Consider the following 9,302-nt stretch of genomic DNA (forward strand, 5'->3'; position numbering starts at 1 on the left):
CCAGAACTCGCCACCCGTCCACTAGCGACACCAGTGATTCCGACGCGAAGGTTACGTTTGGAATGCTCGCAGCCCGGATACCGGAACGTTGGGGTGGAACCGCTGTTTAGAACTACCAGCCCTGTTCTCGCCGTCATTTCCAGGATTCGTTTCCCTCTGGAGTCTATGTGAGGCATGCCCCGTTCAAGTGCCCTAGCATTGGAGTCATCCGCCCATCTGTGCCTAAGATAGCGTCCTCGAAACCATCAAGCCTGCGTCGCAAGTCCGGCATCGTCTTATTCGGCGTAAGATAGGCACTAAAAAACGTTATCCCTGAACGCCAAATCCAGGCAAAGCCCCCTTCGGTCTTGGGTAAGAACTCTAAGGAGTGTGCCGTCCCGAACCCAGATGGCAGCGGTACCTGATATGTCAGGGTGCCATGAAACTGGGTCCTTGTTTTGGTACTGCTCACTGATGAGTACTAAATCAGTTTTGGTCCCCGCAGCGAACTGCGTAATTTGTGAGCGGTTGCACTCCAGTGCATATTAATTTGTAGGATGCGAATGCGAAATTTGATCATTCTAAATATGATACCGAACACTTTAGTACTGAACTAATTTAGTTATAATCTCTTTTCTCCACTACCCTTTAGAGAATATCAAAAAACTGATAATGAAAAAAATTAGTTATCCCAAAGCTATTTGAACTATTAGTGGAGTCACTTGGGCATTAAAAACGTGCAAACCTCATAATTCTGTTAACCTTATCAAAACTCTCTGATTATCGATTAAATATGTAGTAAATGATGATATCCGCCTGACATCCCAAGTTAGTCCTGACCTGAATTGCAAGCGCAGAGCTACATGCGACCAGGCGCGTATAACGGGTTGCGGATAGTGACATGACGCACCGGGCCAGCCACGAACATCGTAGGTGGACAAAAAATTGAGGACGTTTTAAATAATTTTAAAAGGATCCCGGGGACACGAAGAGAGTACCCATATTTTGGTGATTATGCGATCAACCACCAGGGACGGACGACCTAGGCGTCGTATGATTTGGACGAATCAACAACTGAACGAATTTATCATCCGTGCCTATGATTTTGTCACGGATTTGGAACGGAATCCATCAGGGCACAGACACCGACTTCATGACACGTTCATAACTCAATTTCCGGAAGTAAGTCATGTTCCAGAATAGAACATCGACAAACAGTACAACTGAGTTGCTCTACCACCAAGGCAACAAATCTTTCTAGAAGTTTCACTTGAGCTCGGTGTAAACTCATCAACTTACCAGACTAGTCAAAAGAGCAACACAAATACTCCACCTGTAAGGCATTCCAGGAACCCAGTAATCAGGAGAAGCTTGGTAATTGCGGATGTCGACCCAATTTTTCGCATTCACAGAATATGCTGAGATTCTCCCAGACGCTAGACCAAAAATCCAAAACTGAACTAGCTAGCGAGAATACTGCTATAGAGGTTCTCACAGCTTGGTCTACATTGCGGCTGCCACACCTATTCATCTCAATAATCAACATCTTGGAGCGAATAACAGAGATATGCGCAGGGGGACTTTACTGTTCTGAGCGTTTTGACTCTACAAAAGAGTCGAAAAGTTGAGAAAAGAGATTGGCCGTTCCATGCAAGCACTTCTTGGAAATCCATCGCCAAGAGTGAATGGATGCGTTGCGAACATCATTGGAAACTACCATCTGAAGAAATCCTCGAAGTGCTGAAGCAGAAACTTGCGATATGCTTCAACCGCATCCGTAGGTATCAAAAGAACTTTCAGCGAAGTACAGACAACACCTTGTTCTTCCAAAACCAACGGGGATTTTAAAAAAATACTCAGGTCTTGTAACCTCGATCTGGATCAGGCAGAAGACTTCTGCAGAAACGTTTAGAGCGAATCCAGCCGATGCAATTTAGAAGCAACGTGGCTCCCGAAATGGCAATGAATGACGTAACTGAAGTTGACGTAGAAACAATCCTTGAAAAGGCAGGTAATTGGAAGGCGCCAGGAGTTGATAAGATTCATTGATTATAAATCAACTTTTGACTCCATATCACATTCGTGGTTAGTACAAGTATTACACTTGTAAAAAGTCAACCCGAATGTCATTCTTCTCCTAAGAACAGTGGTGCAGAATTGGAGCACGAAGCTATCGATATCCTCATAAACATCAGGAGAGATATCAATCGGGCGTGACCCATTCCAAGGCGACTCTTTAGCCCCCTTTGGTTTTGTTTGGCCTTGAATCCGTTACCCCATCTTTTGCATGCAGCAAATACAGTTTCCAAGTTAAACATGGCATATTATTGAAATGTACATTAAGTCATTTAATGTATATTGACGATATTGTATGCTTAACACGAGAACCAATTTTCCTTTGCTGGACATCACCATCTACTTCAGCAAGGATATCGGCATGCAGTTCGGTTTGGAAAAATGTCGCATGAAACAATTGTTTGGGGAAAACACACCAACAATGAAGGATAGAGCCAAAATTCATCCAAATTGAGGGTATGACCATCATTAAATTGAAGTTGAAGTCTTTCCTGCTAGTCGTAAAAAGCGACTAATAGGATAGAAATTTGTGGGCTAGGAACCTGCAAATGTTGAAACTTTACTGTTATCGAAACATCAACAACGCCTCGGATAGGATCTGACCTCACGCCGAACATCTTTAGCTATTGAGAACGGGCTCTGATTGGTTTCTGAAATGCGGGCACGTTCATCGACAACGGTGTCGAGTGAGGATTCCAAAGATATAAGCAGGAAATTCTAGCCCTAAGCGAAGTACATAAGATGGTGGGACTCTGGAAAGTACTCCTCTCGCTCCTGCCACACTAATGGCAATGTGCTTTTGTACTCAGTGGTAGCAGTCGCGACCCGGTGACGGGTTGTTTGTGAAGGCAACCGCAAGTTGCGCTCTCTTGACCTGGGAACTGGTTTCTGACAGACTTCTAATTGCAAGATTCCGGTCCAGGTTAGGGAGCATCCCAATTGTACAATGCTACGCACCAACCAAATCTTCCGATATAGAGGAGAACGATACTTTCTACGAGCAATTGAACGCAGTTCAGGGGGAGGCTTCCTAAAGGTGACATTGTAAACGTGATGGGTGATCTGAATGCGACTACAACTAACTAACACCGTACGACCAATCAGATTCACCACTTCGCGATCGGCGTGTTGCGTCCACTACTTCTCGCAGGGTCCGAAAGCTTCAACCACCCAAGTTCAACATCGACCGCTTGTATGTTCTAGCTATTGCGCGACAGTGGGAGAGCTAGCTTACTGATCGGACGGCAGATACACTGACTAGCTCCCTTGGAAATATCAATGAATATTGGACCGGAAATCTCAGGCGATTTTGAGGTCCATAGCGAAGTCCGCTAGAGTTGCATCATGTCATCGATATTCTTTCTTCTTGTTATCAGTGACGTTCTATATACTGCCCTTTTCGGAGAACGTGGAGGAGTTCAATGGACGATGACATGTACTCATCATATTAAGCCGATGACATCTGTTTGCTACCTCAGCGGGTCATGCACCTTGACCAAATAACTTTGGAGTGGGAATCAGAGGCAGGTAGAGTTGGACTGAACACTGACCACAAAAAAACAAAGGTCCTCAGTCTGACGGGTATCTACATTAATGGACAGAGCATCGAAGACGTTGATCAATTTGTATATCTAGGAAGCGTTGTTTCTGCTGACGTGGCACCGAACTTGTTGCTGGCCGACGCATTAACAAAGCTAGATCCGATTTCGCTGCTTTGTCTAAAATCTGGAAATATAGCTATCTCAACATCACGATCAAATCGAAACTGTTCCGCGCCAGTGTTCTTTCTGAGTTGCTATATAAGAGTAGCGCATGGAAAGTGACTTTCAAGCCTTCGCTTATACCTGTCTGCGTTGTATCATTCGAGTACGACTGATACTATAACAAAGAGCTTGGTCGGTGCACAGGCCTCGCGCCCGTATGCGATGTGATCTGAAGGCGGAAGTTGCAGTGGATAAGTCACACATTAAGGAGGGGCGACCATTGCATGTGTGGAATCCACTCTCTCAAAATGGTCGACGAGTGGATCGCCGGAACAGTAGAGAAGGAGTACGGGCGTCTCGGAAAGTCGTAGGAGGAGCTGAAGCGCATTTTAGGTAACCGCCAGCTATGGCATGTAGGTGTTATCATGCTATACCTCACCAAGGGTAAATGACAACCATATAAGCATCCTGTAATATCATGAATGTAAATGATGTATACTAGAGAATGTATGCCCTATAATATTCATTTAAATCTCGACGCATAAACATTGCAAGAAATCTACGAAAAGTTAAGCTCTCGTAAAGGTGTGATTATCGCTCGTAAATGAAATATTTAAGAAAAATAGAATAATCAATCGCAAGAGAAAATAAGTAAAAATTAGCTGCTTCGCATCCATTGGAGAATGACAAAGGATTCGCAGATTAATGATGAGTTCAAAAAACTCAGCTGTGAAATCGTTAAGCCTGTCTTTTTGGGGCGCGATGTAAAAATTTAAAAAAAGGTGTTGAACCAGTTCACTTCAAATTTCAAATTCATTCAAATTCATTTCAAATTCACGTATACTTGTTAAAAATTTAGCTAATCCTTTTTTCAATTGAAAAAAGGTCAAAATAGACACCACTACGTCCAGACGTGTACCAAATTACATGAATTTTTTGTTTGTCTAAAATGGGATCAGCGCAATAGATGATAGTCTGAACTAACAGATTTTTTTAAATGTTAAGCTTACATATGGATAGCTTGGTCAATATTTTACATCTCCTCATTTCTTTTTGCCATCGGAAACTACAAAAAGGAGCCTTTCAAGTTTTAAATTGATAGCGTTTGTGTTTTTTTCGCAGTTTAGGAAAAGAGGTCATTTTTCGAATTTTAATAGTGGACTAATCCCTTAATAGGAAACTAAGTCTTATCTCCATTTACTTTTTCCTAATCAGCCATCCATTTCAAAATAACTTACCTATTTTGTTGCCTCTAATTTTATCAACTTTAAAGCAATCCTGATAACCAAGCTTTTCAATGCTCTACAGCCTGCAAAATACCTTCTTGCTGTGCTCCACTTCCTGTTTACTCCGATGTGAAGCATCCGCACAGACTCTTTCCACATAGACTTATTGTCCCTACTTTGGTTTTCAATCAAGCAACTTAATGTTGCGCAAGTGAAAAGCCCACAGAAGCGGAACAGCACAGAGACGAACGCACAAACATCCATAACATTTACCCCGGGAAAACGTAATCACAGTATACATTTCGTTTTTCATCAAAATTTATTTATTTATTAATTTGAAACTAGAATATTAAGTAAATTTCATTTGCCGTATTATTTAAGTAGAAATGAAGAGAAATCGTTCCGCATAAAGGCCCTGGACACATTGCGTGAAAATTCCTAGTTGAATATGGAAGCCTCCGACGACCAAAAAGATGACATTTACAGCGATTTCAACATCTGCACGACCGCTGCTCATCTAATACTCTTTGGAACATCGGCATGGGCTCTGAATCAAATTTCGATCTTCCAGCATCCTTGGGCCAAAATATCATTTTCTCTGACCATGGGGCATGGACTTCTTGGAGTCGTCCTTCATGTATGGTCGAGGCAGAATCTAGTAGCGCCGCCGGATATTAGATTTGCAAAAATTTATTGGCGATCATCGTTAATGGTCAAAAGCATTCCATTGTTATGTTTCAACCTAGAAATTTTAGGGATAAAGATGTTCAATACGCTTTACACCGTTTTGCCAATTTTGACGCAGATCCGGTGGAAACGAGAAGAAAAACATTGGAATTGTTTCAACGTGCTTAATATTTTGGTTCTTCTCTATTTGTCAGCGGCAAAGGGGGATGCCTGGGTATCCGGATCCACAGCCATTGGAACCATGGTTCATTTTATATCAACTCGTCACTTCGCTTTCAGCAACATGAAACCCGATAACGTCACAGCAATTGGTATAAGCATTTTGAATTTGTTGGGGTTGCAGGCAATTCTTCAGAGTTAATATAAAGTGATGTAGCTTAAGTCGTGGAAATACTAAGTAATATGGCCAAGATAGTTTGTATTTATTGGCAATTTTATAAATCAATCCCGTTTAGATTTATTTAAATTTTTTCGAAAAAGACTTTTGGAAAAGATTTTATAGTTGCAGGCTAAATTCGGTCTTTATCTTTCAAACTTTTGCACTTCATATTGGTAATTAATAAAAGTTCGTAGGAGTGTCCTCAGCCTGGATAATACGCTTTTTTTTAATCATTATAGGAGAAATTGGTTGATGACTTCTTTAGCCTTCATCTGGTCAGTAGCGAGGTTGCCTCGTCTCAACCGATTGCACCATTGCTCGCTAGCAGGCCTAGCCTGAGGCGTTCAAATCAAGCCATCATTGTTTCATCCGGACTTTTGGTCGTTTCCCATCCATTTCAAAGCTCAAACCAAGCTTAACAAGTGACTTCTCATCAGGAAGAATTACAAGTCCTTAACATCGCAGATACCTCTCTCGTAATTTTTCTAAGATAGGTGCATATCGATCGCGGATGTCCTCGCTTCGGATGTGATCGCAGCGTTTTATGGTACTGATGCAAAGCAACATTTTTGTCTTCATTATCGCGAGGCGTTCATTGTCTTTGACATTCGCCCAGCACTCAAAACCATAGAGGACGGATTTGAGAGGTTTATTGATTCTTCAGTAATAGTGCCTATTTCACTGGTGTATGAAGGGATCATTGCGCAGCTTTTCTCAGAGAAATCAAACACAAGGGGATGGAGTCCTCTAGCGGTATGGTGTGGGGGAAACCCCGTCACACGCGGACTGCCGCATACGCTTCTAACTGTTTTCCATAACACAACAGACTAAGTTTATGTCGGAAAACATAAAGATTGGTCAAATCAACCTACAGTATGCCAAAGCTTCCTCCTACCTGTTGTCAGCGAGAATGACAAAGGCACAGGATTTCTTCTACATCTGGTGCAAGAGCCGTGAGTTCGATTTAAGAGAATCTGTGGCATTGGATCAGTAAAGGGAGCTAGGATCTTCTATGATGAAAGATCCATAAGACCGAGAGCTGGCGTCCTGATGTCAAGACGGTTAGAGGCAACCATGCTGTGACAGTACTGTTCCTAGGACTTAGCTACGTTCATCATACAATACCAGATTAATGGCGAGAGGTAAAACATCATAGTTGCCTCCGCTTACTTATCCTATAATTCTTTGTATCCTCCACCGATGTAAGAGCTTAGGGATCTGGTGGCGTATGCAGAATCAAGTGGTCTTGAACTCTTAATTGGTTGCGATGCGAATGGTCAACATATTTGTTGGGGCAATAGCAAATGCAATCCAAGTGGGGAGAAGCTATTTGATTTCATCACTTCAGCGGGTCTTATGGCTGCAAACGTAGGGTGCGCCCATACATTCGTTGGACCGATAAGAAGCGAAGTAATTGACCTAACAATCTGTACCTCAAAAGTGTTAGAGTTGATTACACACTGGCGGGTGCTAGACGAGGTCTCACTGTCAGATCACCGATATCTAGAATTCAATCTGACTATTGTGGGCGAACAGTCTGCAGTACAAAGACGGAACCCTAGGAAAACGGATTGGACAAAGTTTAATGAACTTCTTGGCAATAAAGTATAGTTCCCTAGGTGACTAAGGACTCCTTTGGCGCTGGAAGATGAATTGAAAACTCTGAACTGCACACTTTTAGAATGTTGTGAAGAGGTTTGTCCTATTTCCCGAGACTAAAGCGGTAAAACGGTTCCTCGGTGGAACCGGGAACTGCAAAAACTCAGAAAATCCACCAGGCGACTTCTAAACCGTGCTTCCAAAAGTAACAAGAACGAAAAATGGTTGAATTTCAGGAACTCACAGCGTGAATATACGAGGCTCGTCAGGTGTTCGAAACGAGACTCCTTTAGAGCGTACTGTGAGGAACTGGAAGGCCCAAGGGAAACTTCAAGGCTGTGCAGAGTCCCCAAAAGGGATGAGTCGGCCAAGTTGGACTCTCTTAGAAAACCCCACGGTACTTCCACGAGCTCCAGACTGGATTCAGTACAGACCCTCCTGGAAGTACACCACCCGGGAGAACGGGTGAGAGAAGTGGTAAGAAAAAGAAATATTTTTCGATGATGTCTTGCTCTGGGCTACGTGCAAAAAGTTAAGGTAGTCTTCATACCAAAACCTGGAAACGAAGACTATTCTAATCCAAATTACTTCAGACAAATCAGCTTGACTTTATTCTTGCTGAAAGGTTTGGAGAAACTGGTGGAGCGTCGCATTCGTCTAAACGCACTTAGTGAAAACCAACATACTTACCAGCGTGGAAAGTCCTGTGAGTCTGCTCTTCATTCTTTGGTCACAAAGATAGAGGATGCAACTTTGAATGGTGACTGTGCTTGCTGTTAATCGGGATCTTGAAACGGTATGTAGGAATATACATCGTGCCGTTGATTTGATAGACAGCTGGTGCCTCCGACGTGGTCTGTCAGTTAATCCAAATAAAACCACAATGGTATTGATCACAAAAAAGAGAAAACTGGATGAACTTTGCCTCCCTGAGATGAGGGGTACTACCCTTCAACTCTCCGAAGAAGTGAAATATCTGGGAGTCACTCCAGATGAAAACTTCTTTGGAACAAACATGTATAGATAAAGATGAAACGAGTTCTCGCCGCTTTTGGGCTGTGCAGGCGGACATTTGCCTCGACATGGGGACTCAGGTCTCATGTGGTAATGTGGATATACGTCTCCATCATTAGGCCAATGTTCGTATATGCATCCGTAGTGTGGTGGGTCAAGATGAGACAAAAAAGTTTTCACCGTAAACAAGCCGCACCGCAAAGAACTGTGTGTCTGGGTATCACTGGTGCCATGAGCACGATATCCGGCGCAGCTCTGAATGCACTACTCAATTTGCATCCCCTGGATATATTTATTCAAAGTACTGCAATGAGAGCAGCTCATAGACTAAGTCGGCACAGGACTGAATCCAGTTCTTACAATACTTTCCGATGCTCGTGTCCCCAGATGTAGTTTGGTAGAAGATATGAAGTTACTCTGAAGCGTAGAGAGAACTGGGAAGTCCCAGAGGAATGCGTGGCGGGATGGATATACGGAAGTCTTCTACACCGATGGTTCAAAAACAGAACAGGGTTCTGGAGCCGGAGTCTACCTTTCGAATAAAAACGAGAAGTGGGCTTTTCCTTTGGGACAATATCGAACGGTTTTTCAAGCCGAAGTTTCTGCGATCCTAAGGGCGACAAACTGGGTGATTGGCGA

Source organism: Hermetia illucens, chromosome 5, assembly GCF_905115235.1.
Source record: "Hermetia illucens chromosome 5, iHerIll2.2.curated.20191125, whole genome shotgun sequence".
Classification (NCBI taxonomy): Eukaryota; Metazoa; Arthropoda; class Insecta; order Diptera; family Stratiomyidae; genus Hermetia; species Hermetia illucens.